General features: G+C 38.8%; 1 protein-coding gene across 2 annotated transcripts in view; it reads left to right on the forward strand.

Moving 5' to 3' along the window:
* The window catches only part of LOC117215073 (lachesin-like), a 181443-nt gene that overhangs the window by 1054 nt on the left and 154313 nt on the right, over window positions 1–26076 (forward strand). The gene's annotated exons all lie outside the window — the stretch shown is intronic.

Genomic DNA, 26076 nt, shown 5'->3' on the forward strand with positions numbered 1-26076 from the left:
ATATATTGCACATAAATCTATGAAGTACGCATAAATAAACCTCATTCGGTACATAGTTAAGAACGATATTTTCTCTTCATATCCCGATAATACACCGGTTAAATGTATAAAACCGCTTAAAGCAAGTTAAACGAAAGAAAAAAATAATGAGATTTTTACGGAATCATTTTCCACACGATTAACTTTCTACAATGGAGGAACTTTAATCGCGCAAAGTTTCCACGCTTCCTTCCGAATAGAATAATAGAACACATTCAAAACAGAAATGCGCGAAGATCGCTAACTTCGACTGTTTATTTTTCTTTCTTTCTTTTTCTTCGTTTCCTAGCCTCAGAAACGAAACGCTAGGTTAGTAGTCGATGGGCAATGGTGTAGCATCCCGTTTATTTCTGTCTCCTTTTTTTTATTTTCGTCTTTTTCTCTCTCCTCTCTCTTTCTATCTCTATATTTACTTGTTCATGCTACTTGAACAAAAGTCACTGTCGCGGTCCATGGAAGTGGATGGATTACTCGGTGTTTCTGCATTGATTCTCCTTCTCCATAGCCTTAATTGAGGTTCTAAATCTGGACAAGCGCTTTTACACTTCCTTTTGTGACACTTTGTTGCCGCGTACCAACGAAACTTGTTTCTTCCCTCTGCACGAAATTACACCGTGTAATCTTTTCCTTTTATGGTTTTTACTGCGCACTAAAAGCTTTTTTGTTTTCTTCTTTTTAATTGCGTGCCCGTGCAGACATAGCTACAGCCCGTGTTGCTGTTTAAAGTTTCGCGGGTGCACGGGAAGCAAAGTGAGACGGAAAAACGTAGTTAAACGCAGTGTCTTGCCAGGTTGTAAATACGCATGTAACTGTCGTTTATTACTTCCAGTTAAATTATCGTTCCTCGTTATCAGCGACGACACGCATTAAATTTAGAAGAGGTTTTTGCTTTATGAAACACCGTTTTATTAATTCTCTTTTTCATGTAACACGAAACATTGGATTCTATAAGTTTATATAAAAAATAATATTCCAATCATCTCGGAATTTTCTCCGTGGAACATCATAAAGCAGTTGAATCCATCGAACGATATTGAATCCTTACACGCAAACCGTATCAGTTGCGGCACTTGTCGACGTATCGTGGGATATCGTTACAAAAATCGAAACTGACTGATATTGATACAATTTTACTGATACACGACCGTAAACTTTAAAGGTTGAATCTATGTGCCGTAACATGTCTTCGCTATCGGTCCTTGTAACTTTCCTCGTTGTTTCTAAATTACGGGTAAAACGAGAACGGAGAAAGAGAAAGATCAGAACAATTCGAGTATTTTATAGAATGTCGATTAAGTGAGATTCGTAATTACTTATATCTATAGATATATCCATGAAAGAAATGTTGAGAAAGAAATATTTTTAGTAGATATTAAAATAGATATAGATATAGGACACTCGAGAGAATATTCATTACGTGATGTGAATAAAATATTGATAAAATTTACCTGACATCTGGAAAAGGATTCTGCAATATTCAGTACTCCGTAATTTCACAGAATACGTATTTATTACAAACAAAAACGAAAGAATTAATATAATATTTATTTGGTTCATGTTGATCATCGAAATCGTGCAATCGCAAACATCTAGCAAATTGCTAGAATCGCGTGCGATAAATTTATTTTTCACTTATGCGTCCAAGAAAATACATATGGGAAAGGTGAAAGAATAAAAGATTCAAAGTTCCATTTGTATGCGGATCACGTCTCAGTAGCACATAGTTTTCTGACCACGAAGGTTATGTAAATATCCAATACACCGTATTCAGAAGTTTCGCGCGTACAGGCTCGAGAAACTAACGCGAGGATCAGCGGGGAAACGCGAAGAGATACATTCCTGTATACCATAGAAATAGATGTAGTTTAACTGGGAATGGGTCAAAGAGGAGGTAGTGGAACAAGTAGAATGCGATTATTGGACAGGAAGAGGAAAAAATAGCCGAGACAAGGAGCCAACCAAGGCGAATCCTTTTAAACTACCATCCGCTTCACATTCCTGATTTCAGTTAAGGGTCTTGTCTATTTCCTTTTTCGGTTTCGAGAATCCGGCGTGCATTATACGCTCGCGCGGCCGCCCCTGTAGAATGCAATGCATCACGGATAAGAGGGAAAAGGAAGGCGAAAGACGACGCCGCCCCTAGACTCTAGACTATCACTGACAGGCAAGTTTCGCTTCTTCTTGTCTCTTATTTGCTACTTTCCTCTCCATTAGAAGTGCGATCACTTTAATCACGCTTCTCGATTACCATTTGTCTGACGTTCTAGCCTGATTTGCGTGCACCGATAAACGTAGCTTTAACGAGCAACGAGTCGGAAGAAAGCGTAGGGCAGTCTGATTTGCTTTTCTATACACGGATCTAAACGTGATCTGCGAACATCTCTTTCATCCAAATTTCTTCGAGGCGATGACTATGTGATACCTTTTTAAATACTCTAATCAATTGTTTTTTAGTTTAAATTCTGTTGAAATAATTGTATAGATTTTATATTGGTATGTTACATGGTTTGTGAAAATTTTAATGCGTCGTCAGGTAATTCTCTGTTGGTTTTATTTACTAAAATGTTAAACGTACAAGATAAAAAATATGCCACCATCCGCACGGTCTCCGTAAAAAATTTCGCTCAGTTTCGCAAGTCCTGCTGCGTTATCATCTGTGCAGCAACAAAGGGAAAGCTGTAGCTGATAGCAGACAACATCGCATTGGCCCATTGTTTTTAAAGAGTTTTACGTGCCATGCATCGGGTTTGAAAGGTATAAAATTGATTTATGCTCATTTCGCAGAGCACATTGTGTTTCTCTCTTTTATCAAACTGTGATATAGTAAATATGCGATACACGAGCTACAAAATTAAAACAAGAACATCGAGTATTCGTTAAGTCAAAACACAGATCCGAACAATATGTTTCATTATATACGTAAACCGTAGCTAAATTAAGTAGCAAATTTCTGTCGAACAATTAATATCTTTTGCTTTTCGAAAGACTGTCACTAATAAAGCATAAATAATGTATTCAGAAGTGTTTCAGCTCTTCTAAGTTGAGTTTAATGTTAATAACCCAACCCGGGCAGTCAAACGAGCCCCATGCGCGTCTCGATAGAACCCAGGACATTAATTTAACAGAGAGGTCATTAAGGTTGTGATGAATGAAACGCATGCACTCTCTCTTGTGAATTCCACGCGATTCTTACGCCGTCGATGGAAAGGCAAAAATATTTCACTGTCGCCTCGTTCAGTCCACTACTTTTTCGCTGCTATTTCCCGCGTCTTGCCACAGCTTTCAAAGTATAGAAACGCGCCGGAATTAAATTACCTTTGAAGGTCTGCGACTAACTTTCCTCCTTCGAGTTATCAATATCCTCGTGAATCTTTGACCCTGGCGCGATTCTCCGACCCAGAAAATTAATTTTCCAACGATCTGATCGCGATTTCGTTCACGCGCGCGATATTTGGCAACGTGCCTGCAATGTAATGCTCATTATCAATCGCATCGCCGCGATCTGCACCCTTTACGTTCCTCCATTCTCGCGTCGTTTTCCACCGTTTTGTGGTATGACGTAACAACCGTCGTGCGAAAGGAAGAACCACGAGCCTGGGAAAGAACGAGAGAAAAGGAAGGGGCTAGTCAAAGAGGAGAATCGTTTAGCACGCGATCTTCTCGTAATTCTGCACGCTAGTTCCGCGCCACGCTTTGTCTTCGTCTCCATCTGACGCGTTACACGTGTTACATTGTTTCCACTCTCCTTTTCGGCCGCTACTGTTATTATCATACCACAGCATAGCAACCTAATTGATCAGCCGATCGTTAGTTCACGACAATGAGGAAAAATTGTTGAATATTTCAACTAAATTCCAAAAATATTTCGAAACATTAGAGTAGGATAAATGTACGGAGTAATATTTCAGAATATCTCGCTGCTTTCTAAATTGTTGGCATATTTCTCGGGTATAATTAATTAAATATTCAAAGAAAAAACTTCTTTATTATTCTACTAGAGTTTCTTCTTCGTTTATTTTATCTCGTAAGGTAGTTGTCAATGAAATTTCGTGTAAAATTACTCCGATCAGACATCGGTTCGTTTCTTTCTCTGTAAGTTTCGCTTTTCCCTTTTAAGACCAATTCAAATTTTTCTCGAGGAATACAGCGTAATAAGCGCATTTAAGCGCGAGAACCAGGCAATTTCTTGCTGTTCCAAGAAATACCTCCAACGAGTGAGAAGCTTAAAAGCCGTGCCTTTCTTACAATGCAGATACTCGTTAAAAGAATTTTCAGACTTTAAAGCTGAAAACTTGGTAAAACGTAGAAGTCCATGATGGAGGTGAAAACAACGACAGATATCTCGGTGAAGCTGGATGTATCTGGAGATATAGCGGGTGTTTCGAGGAAACTAGAGCGAGAATGGTTTTTATTCAACGGTGATTTTATGATAAAATGCACGGATTATTCATGCAAAGTTCTCCGTTGCGCTTTGTTACGTAAATTAAAGTTATATCTGTGGCACGAAAGGAAAATCGAGTTATAGAGAGGAGTAGGAATATACCGGTTAAACAAAATAAATTTTCTTTCACTAGCTTCCGTACTACTCTCGTTTCGTATAAAAATCTTTGAAATTTAGTTTTAATATTTCCCCCATCATATACATAGTTATTCCACAAAATTTTGCAATGTCGAAATAACTCGTATGGAACGCGCAGTGCAAACTGCACAAGATTGTGAAGACTGATGATTTAGCGGACACTGAATTTTATTTTATTCCTCTCTATATTTGAAGTATCGATATTTCCTCGTTCATATAATAACAAAAATTAAAACGTATTTGGGAAGTCGTGAGTACGATTCTTTTGCAAATATCGCGTCTTGAAATAGCCGACGAATAACTAGATCCGACGAAACAAAGTACGAAATTGATCGTTATACTGTTTGTTAGGAAATCAACCGCGATATTTGCAAACTCAATTACACGGATGCTATTCTAACGGGACAATTTTGAACGCGATGTCACGCACAAATGTGTGAACAGATGCATATGCATGTTCCAGAATAGAATCCTTTCGTGTCGCCTTCCTCGTGTTTCGCTGACGGTCTATTTCCTGAATTGTTTAACAGTTCTGAAAACTGTTTGTACATAAGAAATTCGTAACAGAGGTATCGGGAACATTAGTGAATTTAATTGCGTTACAAAATTAATCTCCGAAATATAATTAGCCAATAATGCAATTTGAAACCAAACGCGAATAAATACCCGAAACAAACGCAAGCGGTATCGATTAAATTTATTACCTACGTGTTGATATATAGCTGTCCATCGCGATTGTTAATACTCGAGTTGCAGCTAATTAATACAATAAAATTCTTCTGTGATTTTTGTACATACATATATACACATAAAAGATATGCAATTAATAATTTATTCCTCTGAATTTGCGCGTCACAAGCGGTTTAATATTTGAAAACAGTTTGTATTATGTATACTGATATACATGTATACAGATTAACAGTTATTAAATATTCGCTTTGGCATTCTCATCAGGTTTTGAAAACGATTCTATTCAAAAGTTAATAAAGCTAGAAAGTAAAAACAAATTTAGATCTGTTTATAATTACGATAAATATTTTTCCACATAAAAAATCTTTCTATGTACACAATCCTTTAAATTTGGAATTAAGAAGTCAACTTGATTGCACGTCTCAAAAATTGTCAAGTTTAGAAAAACGGGTGGGAATATAAATGACGGGATACATTCCTCCAACAAAAGGAGAAAGTGTTTCCCCTCGTAACATCCCTAGGTCCTAGATTGAGTAGGAGCGTTTTCCCCTAGTTGAGTAGGATCAAAATTCAGTAGCGTTATTCGCCTACGAATTTCTGCCCGGCTTCGTACTCGTCATGGAAATTGTATATCTATGTTAAAGACCACAGCCGACTAGCATCGAGGAAAAACTGTGCTGAAACTTTTCAAAACTTTTCAGAGCGCCCAACGCGTTTTCTGCATCCAAATTCATAATTCTGTCAAAGGGATCAGAGAAAAAGTGCATACAACTTCTGTTTTTGGAAACTGATCTTCCAGAGAATTGGACCTTCCATCAAACTTCAATGTCCGGTTCATAGATGCAATAACGTCGATTGTCTCGTCAAATAAATTTGTCATGGTTAAACTGCACTGACTTGCAACTTCTGTTAAATCTGTGTATATTTCACCAACGTGTTGAAAAAATATCTATAAACGCACTTTGATGCTTTTTTTATAGTTGAAAGATATATGTCTCAAGACGAGGTATACGGGGATCAGGCAAAGCGCATTTTTTCTATTTTAGAACTAGATTTAAGAATGAAGGGGGATAATGCAGCCCCGTATTGACAAATACGTAGCAAGAATTTCTGACAGTCAATTATAAAATAGGCAACATTTGTACACGGTTACTCGTATTCGGATCGTAAGAGGATTTCATTGCAGAAAGTTGCGTATTCAAGGGCTGCCGAGCGTTTACCGTGCGGAAAATTTCACGAATCGAAATAGAACAGCCCCGAGTACGAGAGAAAAAGTTAGATGTCCGATATTTCTGGCCGCATTAATTTTGATCGCCGAAGTGTTCGCTACAACCTATCGCGCCATTAGCACGGTTTCCTTTCTATCTATAGAAAGTTTCGTCTCTTAACGCGAGCAATGGGATAAGTCTAATTAGAAGTGCCACGAAAGTTTTCACAGAAAATTCACGAGAACGAAGAAGGGACGATAGGATGATAAGGGGATGAGTGGAAGACTAGAAGGTGCTCGGTTGGGAAGGAACGAAACGCGAAGCAATTATTGTTCTTCCGGCCGCGAATTTAATTGAACCGAGGTGTATGAACTCGGCAACAAGAGCCGTATCTGTCTCGAATACTTCCATCGTCGGATTTCTTAATTTTAACGGAGAGTGTATACGCATCCTTTTCCATTTTCACTTGATTCACCACTTACCGTGAAAATTTTTGATCCGAGGTCCAAGTCTGGTCGGTTATCGAGCCGAAACCGCGCTGTGTTTTCACGATGTTACGCTTTCTGAAAGTTTCATTATTAAGACGTTGTTTCAGCATATCTGAAATAGTTGGATGTATCGCGCAGGTTATCAAAACATAGAAGTTTGAGCAGCCTCCTTTCTAGAATAATGACTTTTCGCGGAGAAACTTTTCAGCTCACCGTGTTTGCGTTATATCTATTTATTCAATTATACCAGAGGCAGAGTTATCCTTTCGCTTATTTTCCTTCGCCATTTGGGTTACATAACGGCCGCGCTCCCGACATTTCTCCTACAGAAGTATCAACTTATATCGGTATCTAATCGAATTTCGATGTTGCGCATCAAATATAGGACTAGGGTCGGGCTTACTTAACTCCTCGGCGAACCAAGGCCGACCATGATCACACGCTACTAAGCGTCCACTGTATGCTAAGAGGCACCATAAGCAATGCTCGTAAACCGTCCACAATGAGCATACAAAGAGTGTCTATAACAGGTCGTCATAAAATTCCCTGTGTGTTAAGGGTGACTATCCTCCACGAAACTTCTGCCGCGCATCAACGACGAGAATGAAGACCAGTTGTAAATTCTAATATACATCGCTCAGAAAATATCGCGAGATATTATAAATAACAGTTTTACAATAACGTGAATTTAAATCTCTGTGTGTAGCGAGATTACTGTGGAAGATTAGATAATTTTATAGCATGCTCAACGGGACTTATCAGATCGTTCTATACGTAATACAATTTTTACGAGAGTAGAGTTTATCCTGCTAAAACTGTCGCATTATTTATAAAATGACTTAATGCATTCAGAAAGAAGAAAACGAAAGAAAAGAATGTCTGTCCTTTTGAAATATTTAGAATTTTCAAGTATTAACATATCGATGACATTTGGGAGACTGAAGGAATATTTCGTGATCCTTTGAGAATGGAAATTTCCATCTAAATTGTTTGAAATATAGGAGGAAGTATCTTATAAAAAGCTTATTGATATTCCCGTCAATGATATACCGTGTCATATTATGTACACGCGTGCGCGAGTCATTCATCAGGGCTCGTGATAAATGGGTACTTAATCTACCGTGATAAACGGCGACAAAAAAAATTGGATGCGTTCGATCGCATATCGGAATTTAAACTACGCAGTATGGCTCATTTAAATTTACGATGAGACAAATTTTCTTCTTTGTCAGTAATGGCGGCCATGTAACCTCTCCTCCATGGAAAATCGATACACCCGGTGTATCGTAGTGTTTTGAAAGTTGAACGTTAAAAGCGGGGATTAATTTTCAATTTGAAAAAAAGGACGCGTCTCGGTCAAAATGGTGATCAATCATCAGTGACAACGTGTCCTATCGGATTCTTTCAAATTTTCATTCCACGGCGTGTCCGTTACAGGATAACGCATCGCTGGTGAAACTATCCGGAACCTCTATCAACGGATTAAAACACGATTTTTTTTAATAAAATTCAAAAGATAGATATCTACAATGGTATCGTGAAAGTCCATTTTATGTAATTTGCAAACGCAGAAAAATGTTCCAACGCATCTGTTTCATTGCACGTAATCCACCGGTGACCTATATTAATTATCAGAAATAAAATTATTGTGTCATAAAGAAACATTATACCATCTCTGAAAACATAGAGAAGTTAAATTGTATATATCGTAAAAGAAGAAAACATTTTTACGATTCAAGTTTATTTCTGAGCACAAAGATACTCGCAGATTTCTTAAATCATAATTTATCTATAATATCGTGAAAGTAAAATAAAAATGATAGTCGATTCAGAGAACGCACCCCAAGCGATCAAATTCAGTTTGCAAAGAGGAAGGACACGTGGATCTCACCACCGAGAGTGAACGAGAAAGAAGACGAGGCTGGAGCCGGAAGTATGATATAAAGGGGTCGCACGCGTTAATGTATATTTATGTATTAAACAGACATTATTTATACGTCCGATGAATATGCATTGTTTGGTGGCAGTAGCGATGTGTCGAGTGCAGACCCGTCGCTATCACTGCCTCATCAATCACACACAGTTCTGGTGGTAGCCCGCCCCTGCGTTCTGCGAGCCGTGCTACAAAGCTCGGTGCTGCCGTGGGCACGGTCTCGTTCCTCTCTCAGAATGGTAAACGTCACTCCTCTCATGGTAGCCATGTGCGACCATTCGACACCAATTCGCGCTAATTTACGTAATTTTTTCCCCTCTATGTGACATCTCGTTATATGGTCGAGCGACGAGCCTCGCTTTGGTCACCCCGTTCTATGTCCGATCTGCAAATTCGGATGGGTTGTCGATTTACAGAAAGAGGCGGCTTGCGCGTTACACACGTATGAACACACATATGCACGGTCGCATAAATTCATCTATGCGAATGCGTGACTCGTCGATATAGTATCGAGATATGATAGCAAGAGAGATAGAGATAGAGAGATAGATAGATAGGTAGATAGACAGATAGATAGATAGATAGATAGATAGATAGATAGATAGAGAGGGAGATAAAGAGGGAGGAATCAAACCACCGTGAAGTTTCGCCAAATGGTCATCCGTGGCCACCGTGGCGACGATATTCAGAACGTTAATCGGACGAATCAATCGGATCTCGTCGGCCACAAAACTGATCCGCGGACATTCGAGGACTGCACGCGCGGAATGTGTGCTGCAGTTACGCTGAAATTTTTCAGCCGTGGAATGGACGTTTGATATGTTGTTTTGCCCATGGATTTTGGTCAGGGAATTGCGCTTCGGCGACGAGCATTGCCGTCCCTTCCCTCCGGCTCTTCCTCTCTCTTCGCCCCCTCTCCCAGCCAGAGGACGCGCATGGTATATCCTGTTAAATATGGATCGTCGTATAATTGTCGCTGCTATTAGCCGCGACCAGATGCATCGGTCGTGTGCTGGAATTGCTGCGCAGATAGATTAACAAGAGTTCGCGGGCGATGGCGAAGTTGAACGGTACGGCGTACCGGTAGCGTTCAATTTTCGGATTCGGATGTGCTAGGATCGAAAAATTTCCGTTTTTAATCGTTTTCGCTTAAAGTGTTTAGGAATTTGATGTAACTTTTTATACTGAAACTAGATTTCATGATATCTTTGTTGTATTCAACGGCACGAGAAAACGTATAAGAAAGGAAGTAAATCGAAGTAAATCAATCGAAATTTAATTATCACGAACCTTTACAGTAGACTCTGTTCGAATAAGCAGAAGTTTATAACATGCATTTCTGTTTTCGCTGTATAAATATCGTGCCGTTGTTACGGCGAAATATTGCCGGGTTCTTGAAATAGCCTTAAGACTTGTCACCTTTGCTGGAATTTTTACGCTTTCGGAGACTGCGACAGCTCTTTGCAAAGATCTCTGTAGTTCACTAATTAACTTGTCATTCTACAAATTTGTAGCTATTTTAATCGTATTGATAAACTCGCGAAATCAACGTTTAAATTCTTCAATGTCTTAGTAGATACGAAATATTTGAATTATTCAAATTGTACAATAAAATTGTATTTGTCAGCTTATACGTTATATAGACAGGTTTTAAAGATAAATATATCGTTTTAATTATTATAGAAATCAAAATGGTTACCGAGCAATTACACATAAAACTCTATCACTGTATATATTTAGTTTGGACCTACTTTCTCGTGACATCTTTGTTGTCTTCAAGTTTCGTGAAGTTTTCATACCATTCATCGAGACGAGTTTACTCAGGACGCCATAAGGTGCATTTTATTGCCCAGCTTCAATCTTACTCGCTTTGCTGCAACGCCAATTCAAACGGAGTATCACTTAATTGTAAAGTAACATTTCAAACGGTAGTGTTCCTCCGTGTCGGGAATTATACACTATGTCGCATATGAGTGGAAAATTGTGTATGTATACATATAATAAGATTTGCATACTTTGACGCTTTTCAGAAAACGTTGTTCTCTCGGTTCTTCCTTGTGTGAACGTACGATTTGCAATATTTAATTATAACGCGATAAACTTATGCGAATGTACTTTTAACACGAAATGTATATTTAACATTCATTCGTCATAATCGTTTCGTGATGTACATAATTTTTTCGAATACTTCAACTGTATTTCCAAAAAGCAGGAATCGATGGTTCCGTTCATTTTCGGTAATTTTCTATTTTCTGATTTTAACAGAGATATTTCCTATCATCTGGACCAATTAACCAGTTAACTGTTGTGACCTCTTTGAAAACTTTGAAAAATGTGTATCTAGAATGTATCGTCAAAAGTAAGCGACTATGAGTATACTCGTCAAACACATAGTATGTGTGGCTGTTATAATATAGAATTAAGTTGTAATGAAATACCTGTTTTAATTTTTAATTTTATTACTAACAGGGTTCGTCATATCATAAAATATAGCTATTTCTTTATGACGAGTATAGTCGTCGAAACAGCTAACTGGTTAAATATATTCTAATATATTCTAGCCTGTAGCGTAGCTTATGGTGCATTATTTGATCCAATAAATCAATTACGAACGATAAAGTTCGGTTTCTAGTTGCACGTATCGGTAACGATCATCGGGTGTCCTTCTTCGTTTACACCTCTCGCGCTCGTGCAACAGAATAAATCATTCGTATAATTGAATATGTATTCAAAAGACTACTATCGTTACGCCAACGTAGTAAAGCTTCTTTTTGCTTTTTTTTGTTTGTGTACCTTCGATTACGCGTCTAACAGTGACGAGTGACATAAATCAATACCATACTACATTAATAGGAATGAACAGTACCGAAAAAGTTACATTTATCGAAGATTTCAACAAACCAATTGGATTAGATCTCGGAATTGAATCAAATGTTCGTCGTGACCGTAACTATCTAGCGGTCGATATTAAATATAAGGGAAGACCGGTAAATTAGCCCGCATATTTCTAGAAAAATTCACGTGGTTGTGGCAAACTTGGATCGCCGTTTGAAAATTCACAGAGGCGTGCGCTTGAATTTTATTTGGTTTATTGTTTTTCGATACGGTTCGCCTTGCTGTATGTGCCGGTAATTTTACGCACTGTTTCGCGCAGATTCGAAATTGAGGCATATATAATTCGAGCTGGAAAGAACGAAGAAAGGAATGAAAGAGAGAAGGATAGAGGAAACGGAGCTTCCCCGTTGACGGTACGCGCGTACATATAGTAAAAGGAACTCTCAATTTTCGCGCACTCGTTCTCCCCCGCCAAATTAGATTCGCTCGTACGACTTTTATCGTCCGTTCTACTAGTAACCATCGCCTAATACTCCTCTTGTAGTTCACACTCGAACGGTACGCTCGGAAACGACGAACCATTTTCTCCTTCACCGTAATAATAGTCTGAATTCCTTCGGAATCTCTTCCTAAATTTCTGTAGAATTTTCTTCCAATGAAAATTTGATGCTTACACGGCCGGTCCCAAGGTGTCCTTAAATCTTGTTGCGTCATCGACTGTGCTGTCCTACATATTTCCGTGTAATACTCTAACGCTCGCGATCTCCAGTTTGGTCGAGTTATGGAAATAACGTTACTTCGATAATTGGAAGGATGGGGAATAGCGAGGGACTGATAATACAATTTTAATGGTCGGTGAGACTACGCAGGGATCATTAACGGCGAGATTTTTATTTTATGATAAAAGCGTTTCTTGGGCGAATCTGTCGAAAAGCAGTTCGATTCGATGAAAAAATACCGAATAAAATAGCGAGCAAGAATGAGAGAAAAAAGAGAGCACGATGCTATAATACGGCAAATTGTAAAATTGCTTGGTATACAGATACCGTTACAGAAATGTGTCCAATGAATAAACGAAATTTCACCAGTTGGTTACCTTGTGGCCCGTTTGCCAAACGAACTTTCAGGATCGTCCGCTACCAATCACTCACTGTCCGCTACAACTCAACCAGCCGCATCGCGTATTTCTATCAGTTATCTACAATTGATTCGATACCTCTTTGCCATTCGTTTCCGATGTATCAGTCATTCGTTTGTTTTACGTAGGTGTCTTTGATAGTAGTTATTTACGTTTCTTCAGTCGTTAGATTGCATTTCAAGCGATTTCTCGTTTTCTTCCTTTTTAAACGTTTCTCTGATATAGTAACAAGAATAAGATTCACGATGTATTATATATTCAATTATTTAGGAGAAATTTTCCTTTCTTCAAGAATTCATTAATAGGAATAGGACGCAAATGTGTAATTTTTCTATTCCTATATTATTATTATCGCATAATTTATTACTTTTTTGAACATTCGATGCGCTTGTTATAAATGATACCAGAGTACTTATTCAATAGGAATAACCGGGTTTCGTTATAAAGAGAGATAAAATATTAGATGGGCGCAAAAATGCAGTTTGACGAAACGAAATAATATTTCATTTATAATATCCCGAATATATTCGATGGTATGGAGATCAATGCGGTCTGTGTATTGTAGCGAGTGAGTATCGAGCGAAATTGAATCTCTGATATTTACACTGAAATCGATTTTCAAGGAGCTTTAAAAAATGAGAGAGAATCCATTTCGTTGGAACGCTTAATAACGTACGTCACCATGAAATGTCACAATATAGGCAGCCGTAATGAATGGACAAGAGTTTCATTCGAGCCGTTGCTGTTCTCTCTGTACAGCGGACAGCGAACGAAGAGTGGATCGGTCGGCACTCATCATTCACTGTCTGCTACGAGTCAAGCATACCGCATATCAGTTCTCGAATACCTTTCGGTCTTCCCTTGGACGTTGCTACAAATCTACCCTCGCGCCACGCACTTTGCCATATAAAGCGATTCAATTTCAATTTGTATGCTCGGACGTTTTTGACTTGCCGCTAAAACAAGCTCGATTCTTGCCCATTTTTCTTTCAACCGTGTTTCCTTTTTCGAAAACCTGATCGATCAGGATTGCACCATATCTGTCACAGAGTTGAAACCATACTTTTTTTCCAGTCGGTGTATTTTGGAACGTAGCGAAAATAGTTCGAATGATTGATTCTCTGATATCGATATTTGATATAGGGATTTCATATTTTTATCAAAATCAAATAATAAAAAGAATTGATGAAAATAATCAGGAGAGTTAGCAGCTATATGAAATTAATTTATCGTTATTGCGTTATGTCGAGATATACATTTCAGTAGTATAAGATAGACTAATGTCAGACACGATCGACAAGGCAACTGTATCATTTTAGTAACCTAGCAATGGTTCTGTCGCTTAATTACTACGGGGAGTAGTTAACAATTAGGATCATGCCCGTTCCTAAAACACGAACGTGTTCCAGAAACAATTGGCTCTAGGGTACAAGGTATCAAAATTAGTAGCATACGCACGAGCGAAGATGAAAGCAGAAAAGGGAACGTCGGACGAGTTACCGGATCCACCATCCTTATCGAAACCATGATCAAGATGAACGGTCAGCATTTGCCCGTGTCAACATAAAACGAACTGGTCGGTGGAACAGTTTCGGTTACCAGTGCCTTCGGTTACCTTCAACTTCCTCGTCAGTGGCCTCTCTCGGACCCAACATGGTCGGAGAGAGAGAGAAAGAAAGAAAGAGAGAGAGAGAGAGAGAGACAGAGACAGAGAGCCGAATCGTAGAGAAAGTACTCGAGGATACGTTCTCTAGTTTCTCCCAGATCCGGTTATTGCCGAACTCTACCAGGGTGAACTCTGGTAGCAGTCGAATAAGTAGGAAGGGCAACGGGTCGAGTAGCCCGTATTTCCGATTCGAAATGGGAAAATCAGGATGTATCGTGACGTTGAAGCACACCGCGCGAACCTTTTTTTGAATTCTGCGATGACAGAAACGAGAGTGCTCAATTATTCCAGGCCGGGTCTCTCGAACACACCCGAAGTATAAAGATTAAACGCACAGTAACAACATGGGTACGGAGTCCAGTAACATCCAGGATCAGGTTGGCATTTATTGTTCGAGACAACAATGGAGCTATGCAGATGCCCTGCCGCTCGTAAAGCCTTGCGTTCAAACCATGCCTCAAATCTACCGAAGTGTTCGAATTTTTTTCCTTTCACGCTCGTCATGCCATACGTCCTACTCTTCTATCCCCTTTATTGGCAGTTCGGATTGTTTGCGTTGTGCATCGCCTCGCTTGTAACTTTCATGAATTTCGCTCGTGAAACCGGAAGGACAGTTTCTGAAACAGTACGGGGGATCGATATAGGATTCTGTATCTCTTTAGAGTTCTTTCCAATGAAATTTCCTCTGTTTTTCATACCTTTAACGTTGGGAATCGGTGGTGCGGGTCCTTTGTTCCTGTTAGAAGGTGGAAAGCAGAAAAATACAGAGATTCATCGTTATAGTCTGGTGACTTGCAACAACTTGACGGGTTCGTGTCCACGTTAAAAGAATAGAGCAAAGAATTGATCGATTATTTCTCGCGCTGGTAATTTCTTTGGTATTCGGAAAAACACTTATCTCGCGCTTTCCACGTCAATGATTGCCATTAGGAGGAGACGGTTTTCTGTTAGCTTCCTTACTTCCATGAGCTTCTTCAGATCTGCTAATAGCACCATAAGAATATTGATAAGATATTTTATCTAGAATAGTTTAGAACAAGTTGGAGCGTTTTATAACAAAAGGATATTGTCATCCTTTATTGATTTATCATTGCGCGTTAATCGTTAGGTAGCAGTATTTCCTATTATGATAAATTTTTCATTATGAAGTTACTATCGAGATTATTGTAACGATCTTTGAATGTAGATATTTATCAATATACATGTTTCTGATTTATATGGATATATATACCGTTGTATGTTTTATCAGAGAGTTTACGGAATCCTCTTTATTTGTCCAGGATCAAGGGATAACTACCTCATTCTTGGCAAGTCGACGCGTTACCTTATGAAATTTTCATGTTTCGTGCGACCTTCGTCGACAACGGATCTACACGTTTCGGTTATGCATTTTCATCGGATTCGTAAGGCAAATGTTTATACGGGAATCGTAGGAATGTGTTTAATCATCACTATTTAGGAAATGTAAATATTTGAGATGAACCGAAAAATTAAATTGCTGTGAATACCCATGTGTAAATGTAAAATACAATGCGTAGAATTCTTTACGTGCCGCTCTTTGAAACGGAATTAAAGCTATCTTTGGATCGTATATTACTGGCTACTACGTGTATAATTTTAAATAACATCATTTTTTCTGTAAACATTTAGTTGCAAAATTGCTATTACTCGTACGATAATCTGTTCTTTTGAATTTAATTTAGAGACCGACGAGGTATGAGTTTGTAGAAACAATAGTATGCGATTCTTTCTTCGTTCGAGAATAGAATACGGATATATAAGTCGTACTCCGGCTTATATAAGATTAGAAGTAAACTTACATAGCGCTCTAGACTCTGTAAGTAACGTAAGCGTCGCGTGGTTAGATAGATACGTAATATTCAATGGAAATAGAAAGCAAGTAATGCAAAGGTGTTCGACCAATATATACAATAAAACTTTGGTGTGCTTTTATTTATCTGTAGAGTAAAATAATTAATAAAATATCACGTATAAATAAAATATTTGTCGGAGATGTAGGGATAACGGGCCTTTCGTTTGGAATTTTGGGAATATAGCTGTTCATTATAGTATTATAACAGTGGGCTTGAGGTCAAGGTAACACAAGTGGTCACCGAACGTAGCCACGGTCACGGGATGAACGTTTTACTTAACAGTAGAAGTACCAATATTGAGGGACACACGCTGTAGTAACAAACAAGCCCCGGGGCAGGAGCAATGACGGCTCTACGCGAGTCTGCCTAGTAACGGTGCCTGGAATTTTGTTGATAACCTCGATCAATACGCAATTGACAAGTGTGATCGTGTCAGTCTTTTATTCTTACGATCATCTTGGAGAGTTTACACACAGCGTCAGTCTGTCAGTCTGAAAGATACCGTACGACACAGCTAACGTCACTTTGAGTTTCAAAACATCCAATTGTACAAAGAGTTATCCCGTTGACCGTGGATTCGTTTGAACCAAAGAACATTGTCTTTACTTTAAGAGTATCTAATAATCACGTTTAATTGTTAAACCCTGTTTAAATAACACTTGTACATATCACTGTAAATATAAACCTCTTTGAACAACTACAATGGCTAGTCCTAATGAAGAAACCCAACGCGCCCCTAAAACCAGCGCCAACCCGACAAACCCGACATATTTTTAAACATTATCAGAAATAAAGAAACATTATCTCAGTGTTAAGTCTACTCAAACTATTTTTGTTTTTCTCTATAGTATTTCTTAATATCGAACGAATTATCATCCAAATTTCACACAAGAAAATAGAGAAACTGTTTCTGCATAGACCAAACCATTCCCGATGTTCCACTGGATACACCACGATTTCATTTTCATGAATCATCCGTTAGAGATAGAGCTAGGGGCTTAATCAACCTTAATTTTCACGGTGGAAACATAGCGAAGATTGGTGTCCCGTGGTAAAGCTCGGATACGAGACCTTCGAACTACTTTCCGTCGGGAGCTCACCTTGAACAAGCACGTAGCAACGGATAGTGACTGGCTGGAACGATGGAAAGATTTGATATATCGGCAGAATTCCGTATACCGTCCCAGGGAAAATCAAAACGGCGCGACAAATCCCCCAGCAAAGCAAAAGAAAGAGGATATTCCATGCCATAAACCTAACACTTCATTTTTCCTCGTTCTCCTTCACCACTTTACGTCCTTTAAATCCTTCGCCTTCTATTCCTTGTCTCCTTTTGCTCGACAACACGGTTTCTCTCTCTGTGTTTCTGCTTTCCAAACGTCTTCTCTGCTTTCCCAGTTCGGCCCTCCGTGCGACTCCGTATTACTTGAGCTATGTAAATGAATTTCGTTTAATTATCTGGGAGGGTGGCGTGAGAAAGGGTAAGAAACGAGGGATGAGGTTCCCCCAGGGCCGGTAGAGACGAGGGAAGGGAGCGCGACATCGCTTCCGTTACAGTTAAAGACTCCCCTGAATTCGCTCATGACTTTTCCAGCTTTACAATTTCTCCAGCCTTGTCCTCCTTTTGCTTATTCAACCCGTTTCATCCTACGTTGTTTCCTCTGTCCTTCATACCTGGATACGAATACATACGTGTACTACGTTTCGTTGGACGATCGTAAACGTTTAACTTCTAATCGTCGAACAACGGTTTCTAAATGATTCAACGTTGATTCATTTACGCTTACGTTCCTCGATGCGACGAAGAGGAAGGGAACCGAGGCAAATCCAGCGTGCTGACTTCACCTTCAATTACTGTCAATTACTGATGTCGTGTAATCTGCCAGGAAATTTTCCCGTTTATTATTGCGTCATTCAGCCAGAATCGCGAGCTAAATTCGCGCGGCGAAAATACCGGAAAATTTGTTTCAATTAGAGTTTTGACATCTCCTGTTACAATTTCATTTTCTGAAGCATTGGCCGTTAGGCATTAGGTGCATTGGATGGAAATAAAATGTTGTTTGCTTGTCACAGCTGACACTGGGTTTAATTAACGTTAATCGTTTAATTTTAATCCGTTGAAATTAAGTTTAACGAATGGATATTCTTTGAAGACATATTGCGTGTCTATGAAGCTTGTTATTTCTTACACGATATTTATAGGATATTTCGTTGTAACATTGGTGTTTTAGAATTTCTTATCAGTGACACGAGTAAGGAATTACAATTGTTTTAGACGGTAGTATAGATTCTACATTGAACACTGTCGATATTACGAATGATTGTGATTGATTCGTATCATGACAAATTCTACTAGATTCAACGCGGCTCGATCTTATTACGGTTGAAAAATTCCTAAAGTTTTAATATCTTTAAATGGGATAAGAGAGAGAGAAAGAGATGGCGCGCGCGAGAGAGAGAGAGAGAGGGAAGAGAACCATTGGAGTATTGTGGAAATCGAACAACCTTCAATTTATTGACACGGAATAAGAAGGTTCGCCGGGTGGAAGTTAGTTTAGAACTATGTGGATATTAAATCTCGACCGATCTTTACTTTTTCGTTTCTCTCTTCTTCGTTTCTCTCCGCACATTCCAGGTCCCTCATCTAATCGACCTCGTACCGGTTGCTGCTGTACTACCGATGTTGGTTAAGATTAGTTGAAGTTGGATGAACTTCCGCCGGGTTCAAAACTATGCATAAGCGGTTATACCAGCGCCAGATCTTGCACGTTCTACGATATATAATGCAAACCTTAAATTCCAAGCATTATTCCAATTCCCCTTTTAATGAATCCTCTTGAAGTAAATTTTTTTCTGAATTATTCGTACATCTTTAAATACTTCTTTATTTAATGTTACCCGACATCTGGTAGCTGACGAAAATATTTGAACACCTACTTTTTCCTTCCCTTGGTGCTCTTAAATTCTCAGACATCCTTTTAACAGTCTATGTATATCTCTCTATAACTGACGAAATCTCCGCAAGCTAACTAGAGAGAGACTCGTTTGTTCTTCCCTTAATAACAGCATGCTTGTATGCAGTTTTTCCTCTGATCTATGGTTTGGAGCTGCGACAAAGTTTCGCGATATTACGCATGCATTAATTAAACGACCAAGTATATCACTTCTAATCCTGGTTGCAAGAACCGTCGTCCAGCGAGCGGACCACGCGGCGCGGCGCGGTAAGTAGCGCGTGCAACTGCACGCTCCACGTATTTTTATTAAAAAATATTTGCGAGGATTAGCAGTGGCCGCGTTTTCATTACTTGTGGCCGGCAGAAAGAGTCAAAGGGAAACGCTCGAAAAGCGAGAATTCATAGCGGGGCGCGGATCAGAGGGATGCACGCGTTCACGTATTTAAGCGCGACTATGTCCATCGTTAGTGGTCTACGTCGGTTTTTCATACCAGTCTTCTCCATCTAGCCCCGGCAATACAACATACGTGAAATACCTCGGGATTTTTCCTCTCGTCTCGGAACACTTTTCAATGGTAGTTAGCGTGTCTGTCGTGCACCGTTCTCTAACGTCTTCCTTCTATAGATTCGCGTGCATCCCTCCAGAAATGTCAGGAAATCTTTCCCCGCCGTGCTGTTATTTTTGGTTTATTTCAACCCTCTCTATCCTACAAATTAACGAGCTTTGCAGTTTTTTGCAGATTTCGTTATCGTTCAAGATTTTTAGGGAAGGATAATACGATCGGTAATTATTGGATTGTTACGTAAATTCGTCCTATTTTTGTATCTATTACAATATATGTGTAATACGTATAAAAACAGAACGAATTTCTGTCATAATATGTATTACGATTATCTATTTTAAATGATTATCTGTCTAATCATTTTTACGTTCAAAATGTATATCGCACTATAATCTGTTTTTAGAATTGGACTCCAATTGTTTTAAGATGTATTTCATGTATGTTATAGTCTTTTGTAAGTGGGAAATGTACATCGTACGAGGTATTATCTCAAGCATAGCATACAAACTTGAAGTATGAGTATACTACGGAGGCGAAGGTATTAGAGTGTAAACTTGTTCAGTTGATAGCAGCTGTACAAAGGTATTGTTTAAGTAAAGAACTTACATTGTGTTATCATCTTTCTTCCTCCCTCCTGATTAATCGACTGCAATTCTAGCTGTATTGTTTAGTATTATACAATAGAAGTAATTGATCGTGGGCAAATTTGTACTTGTTGAGAATTGTGGATCTTAATCGCCGAAATAAATGTATAGGAACACTTAGATTACACCTAGAATTGATATCAAAATAGTCTCTGATGTATTTAATATGTGATTTACAAGATATTCGTCGATATAGCAACGGAACTAACTAACAACTGTGCACGCACATATTACCACACACTCATACTCATATATGTGTGTCACCACTACGCAGCTAATCTAGTGTAGCACACAAAATTACACATATTTCAATAGTACCTGTACACGGTTAAACCCTTATTTGGTATTACACTGGTAGAAGAATTAAAGCTAGTGCAGTGGAATAAGTTTAACTAGAATTGAAAAAAGATTAAGTTCTACGAATTCGAAGTAAGTTAAAGTTCTTCATAAATTATTCTATAAATATTTATAACTGCAATATTTTATTATATTTTATGCCGATTGTTACTCGAAATGCGATTTTACTCGAAAAATCTCACTTATCCTCTGTTGAAAAGTTTAATTTGCGCAGCTCGAACATTTTCATCCGATGTAATTTTCTGAAGCAAGTTCAATTTTTTTCTCGTACCCAAGACTCAGCATATTTGGCTTTGGGGAGATACATATCCATGGTAACGCAGAATTTAGAGACGCAACGAGAGGAACGCTTCGTAGGTGAATTTCTGACACGGTTCGCAATCATCGTTTTACAGATCCATCGACTTAAGAACCCACATAGCTTACACGTTTTTCACGCACGTATTTCACCGCGTATTTTCAAATTCCCTCAAAATACATTTTTGCAGATAGCTGGCTTCCAACAATTCCAACCATGTCAAAATTTATTCTCTCTGCTAATCTTATTCGTCGTTCTGTCTAACAGAGTTCAAGCGGCGCTAATTCACTTGTAATACAATCTCACGCGGACGATCACTTTATTACGTTTATTACATAAACACACGTATCGAATTTCCATTGACCGCGTTCCGCAATCTACCTTCACGTACGCCGCGTTCAATGAAGTTAGAAAATGGATGCTAGTCATCAGTTTCAATGGATTAAAAAGATTCGTATGGATGCTACGTTGCTTAATTTTAAATAAAAACATTTCTACATTCATACATATCTGAAAAGAAACATACTCCCACATACACGGGAACAACGATTTTCCATACGTAAATACTTTCGATTTGGCTGTACGTTCTCTCCCTTGCAATCAGCTCGATATCGTGTCTCTATCCTCGTCCCGTCATTCTTTGTCTGTTCCTCTCACACTTGCGTTCTAACACGTATGCACAGGTCCACAGCTCTCATTCTCATTCTCTCACTCGGTTTCCGTCTGACGCACGTACACACGCGCACGTTATAAAATGCTCGTTATAGTTCGCCACGGTGCTCGCGGCGCACGGGGTGAGGAATTTAATTTAGAACTTGATTTATATTTTAGCGGGCCATAAAATGGGGAAATAATTTGTCCCCTGCACGCGTATGAGATGGGCTTCCTCCTCTCTGTGCTCTGCTATGCTGGGCCTCACCCTCTCATTCCCTAGCATATCCCATGCTCCAACCCCTTCCTGTTCAGTCCTCTCTATCTCTTTCTGTTCGTATTCTATTCCCTCCTTTTTATCTCTTGCTCTCTTCGTGTAACAGCGAAAGGTTGCGACTCGACATGCACATATATTACGCGAAGGTGGCAAACCTTCCTGGTACTGCACACGAGAAACTTTTCTGTTTCCGCATCGAATTTCGCAACAAGCAGATTAGAGACATTCAAGACCGCTTTCACGGTTGTTAAACGTTTCGGAGCGATACCGGCTGTTTTGCGGCATTATCGTGTCTTTGAAGATATCATAATCTTGTTGGGGAAAATCGATTCTGTTAATGTATGTATCAAGGTTACCAGCGTTACTGTTCTCGCGTGTCGTTCGCTATCGCCAGAGGTTGCTGAATTTGCCTGTATGAATTTATCTGTATGAAAGTGATAGGTGAAGGTTCCTTTGAAGAATCGATGCTTTGTACCTTCGTGTCGTGGAAATTTTCACCAATTTTTTATTAGCTCTATTAATCTGAGAAAATTTGTACAGACTATTTGAAATATTTGCTATACTCTGATATTCTAATAGAGTATAGCAAAGAATATCATTGTTCCTCCTGAGAAAGTTTCTCTTCAATCGGCGATATATTCTTAAACTTATCGATAGCCCAATGCGATGATTCCTCTCGTGAACGCGATCTTCCTCAAAGCACTGTGTTCTTTCGTCTCTCGTGAATATCAAGCCTGAATCATCTCTAGCTTGGAGAAACTCGGAATTCTTAAAACTGGAAACTTGTTCGTCCGCCTCAGAAATAGTTGAATCACTGGCTACGTTACTCCAACGTCGTAATTAAACAGCATGCGATTCTTGGCTCTCGTCGGACGAGGATAGAGATATAGAAAGAGGTACGGAAGGATGTGCACTGTGCAGCTATAAAGAGATAAAGAGAACTTTCGAAGAAGGAGGAAGAAGGGAGTAAGCGCGGGAGACTCAGCGTGAAATAAACGGATGCCGAGGTGGAGAGCAAAGATATTTACGACTTCGAAAGAGGAAAGAAGACGTGTCAGGAAAGGCACGGGAATATGGTAGTCAAGGGAGGGAGGTTGAAGACTAGTGCCCGATCTTTCCACCCTCGAGACTGTCTCGACACTGTGAGGGATTCATTAAGGTAGGATGGAGGTGTTAATATAGTGAACATTGCTGGCGGGACTGGCATGTACCACTTTGCTCCACCTAAGGCAGAGATACGAGGTTCGAGATACGACAAGCCAAGCTTGAGAGCCACGCGGAAGAGGGAAGATCGCGAGTCGAGGGTGGCTGGGGTGGAAAGGGGATACGAGAAACGAAGATCAGGAAAGGACCACGGTTCAACCATGGAAAGACGAGACGAGCAACGATCCTAGACGCTGAGTATGAAGTTAAAATACTGAACCCAAGCGGACCCGAGACTATTACAAACTATTAACAGAATTGAGATGTATATGCGGACTCTGTAACTCTCTTCGACCGTTTCTGCTTCTTGTTATTACATTTTTGTTTGCTGAGAGTTGGGAGGCGTAGTCGCGCTTAATCTTCGTAGCAGAATTTTATGAATTATTTAAGATCTTGCGGTAGACACGCATTATCTTTGAGACGTCGTTGCATGAATTATTTGAGATGAGTCAAGCGATTTTACAATTCAATGTTTCTTGGTAGACAATGTGGATGGAACGTCTGTGGCATGTGTAAAATTTCTATAATACAAACTATTAGAGTTTCGAAATATAAAATTGTTCCAAAAATATATCTTCTGTGTTCAAAGGTACGTCAAAGGGAAATTGCTTTATTCTGTATATATATCATGGACAGCATTTTGGTACGCGCTCTCTTTCTCATTCAGCCAAAATTGGTTGTCGTTTATGACATTTTACGACATCATCTTTTCGTTGATACGACGGGAAGCTAAACTTCGTTTATTGCAGTTGCAGTAAGTAGGTCACTCACAAACAACGAAATATAAAACAAAGTTTATGCCATAATTTCTTTTGTATTTGCTTTACAGTTTTTATACACATTGAAAATGCATATGAGATACAGGAATCATAATCATAATCGGATCGATCATTTCAAGTAAAAAGCTAAATTTTACAGTTTCGAGTAATTGGGGCGTAAATAAATTACTTCTTACTCGCTTATCTCTTATTTATCGCTTATTCAAGCCTATGCTATATCCTCTTGTGATTAATTACAAAAACGGATGATGATATATAATTAAGAATGTTGCAGCAAATATTTCATTTAGACAAATATTAATGTCGAAACGAATATAGATTTACATCTGACTGCTGATATTAAAGGAAATGTTTGAACCAGCTTGTCAGGTTTAAGTTAAGAAAATGTGGTCAATTTCCTGAATTGATTTATTACAGTAAAATCAGGATGAAATATAAATAACTTTGGTGGATTGCTTTCGTCTACCTTGTTTTAGAATCCTGTCAGGCACTTTTGGTATTTCACGCTTTGTATCGATTGCTACATGTATATACATATCAATTGTGAAATACTTATAGGGAAAAGTTATACATTTATTTTAATACGTGTGAATGTATTGAATGCGAACGAACATTTGAAATAAAAGCACCTGGAACACTTAATACTTTAATATCTGATATTCTTCAGTGCTTGTCATTAATTAAACATCCAATAAAACTATTTCTTAAAGACGAAATGATAATAATCATTTAGCATCGAAAGTAACTAAAAAAGATATTAAGGAAGCACATCATTTTTCCAAGAGGATTTTCTATTACTTTCCTGGTAGCATATTCTAAAATGTCGCGTCCATTTCTCAAAAGAAACGGACAGCAACAGTGCCATAAGAAGTTGCAAGGAGTTCCAAAACAATGAGCAAGAACTGCTCGGTTACTTCTAATGGTCCTCGACAAAACATCGCGCAAACTTACGTGTCTCTGTAAAAATGACTGTGAACGTGTTTCATCCGACGTCGTGGGAAAAAGGAGTCGTAACGATCTATTCCATAAAATGGCGCTTAGCTGGTTAAGAATGGAAGAATGGTAACACGGTGATCCAAATATCGATTGCACTTTTTCGCGGTTCGGTAGTGCATTCATTTACACTTGGCGTGCTGTAAAATATTCGCGACCTTTGTGCGGCGAATTAGTTACCACCGCAATTCCGTTCATGAAGTATTGAACGACCGGCAGCGGTAATGGCACGGTTGGTGCACGATCAAAGAACATCGAACATCGATTCCACCCTGGCGAAAAGAGCCGGCGTTGCTGTGGAAATTTCACGTTAGTTAGACGTAAACGAGTCGTTTCTCCTTTTCCTATGACGCCAATCTCTCGCACTTTTGTTAGAGCTGCTGAAAAGTCAGAGCTAAAAGGATGGTGCAAGCCATTATCTGGAAAATTCTCGCGCTATGAGCTTTCGATTGGTTCGTGTTGCCGTCATGTTTGGTGTCACCTTTGTCTGAATCGTTTTTAATTCTTCTTAAATAAAATATATAAAATGGTCGGAGGTATGAATAAATATAGTGTACGTTATTAAAAACTGAATGGATATTACAGTTATAGCATAGTAAATTCAGGATGAATTTCGTAATAGTTACGGGATGAATTAGTCTTAGGGGTTTAATTATTTTTAAGAAAAGTAACTTCAAAATGTGTTTCAAGTCATTTATTAGGCTTACGTAATAAGTAATTTAATTCCCTACAGCTATGCATTCTTTAGTTGTGTGCAATAATATGGAAGTCATTAATAATGTTGAAAGTGGACCACTGAACGGTTAAACAAACCTGCGGTGAGTTGAATTGTTTGAAATGGTTAACCTCTTTTCCGACAAACGAAACCGCGGAGTAGACAGAAGTCATTAGTCCCTTTTGCTTCGTA

The sequence above is a fragment of the Bombus bifarius genome, unplaced genomic scaffold, assembly GCF_011952205.1.
Source record: "Bombus bifarius isolate JDL3187 unplaced genomic scaffold, Bbif_JDL3187 scf7180000009343, whole genome shotgun sequence".
In the NCBI taxonomy this organism is placed as follows: domain Eukaryota; kingdom Metazoa; phylum Arthropoda; class Insecta; order Hymenoptera; family Apidae; genus Bombus; species Bombus bifarius.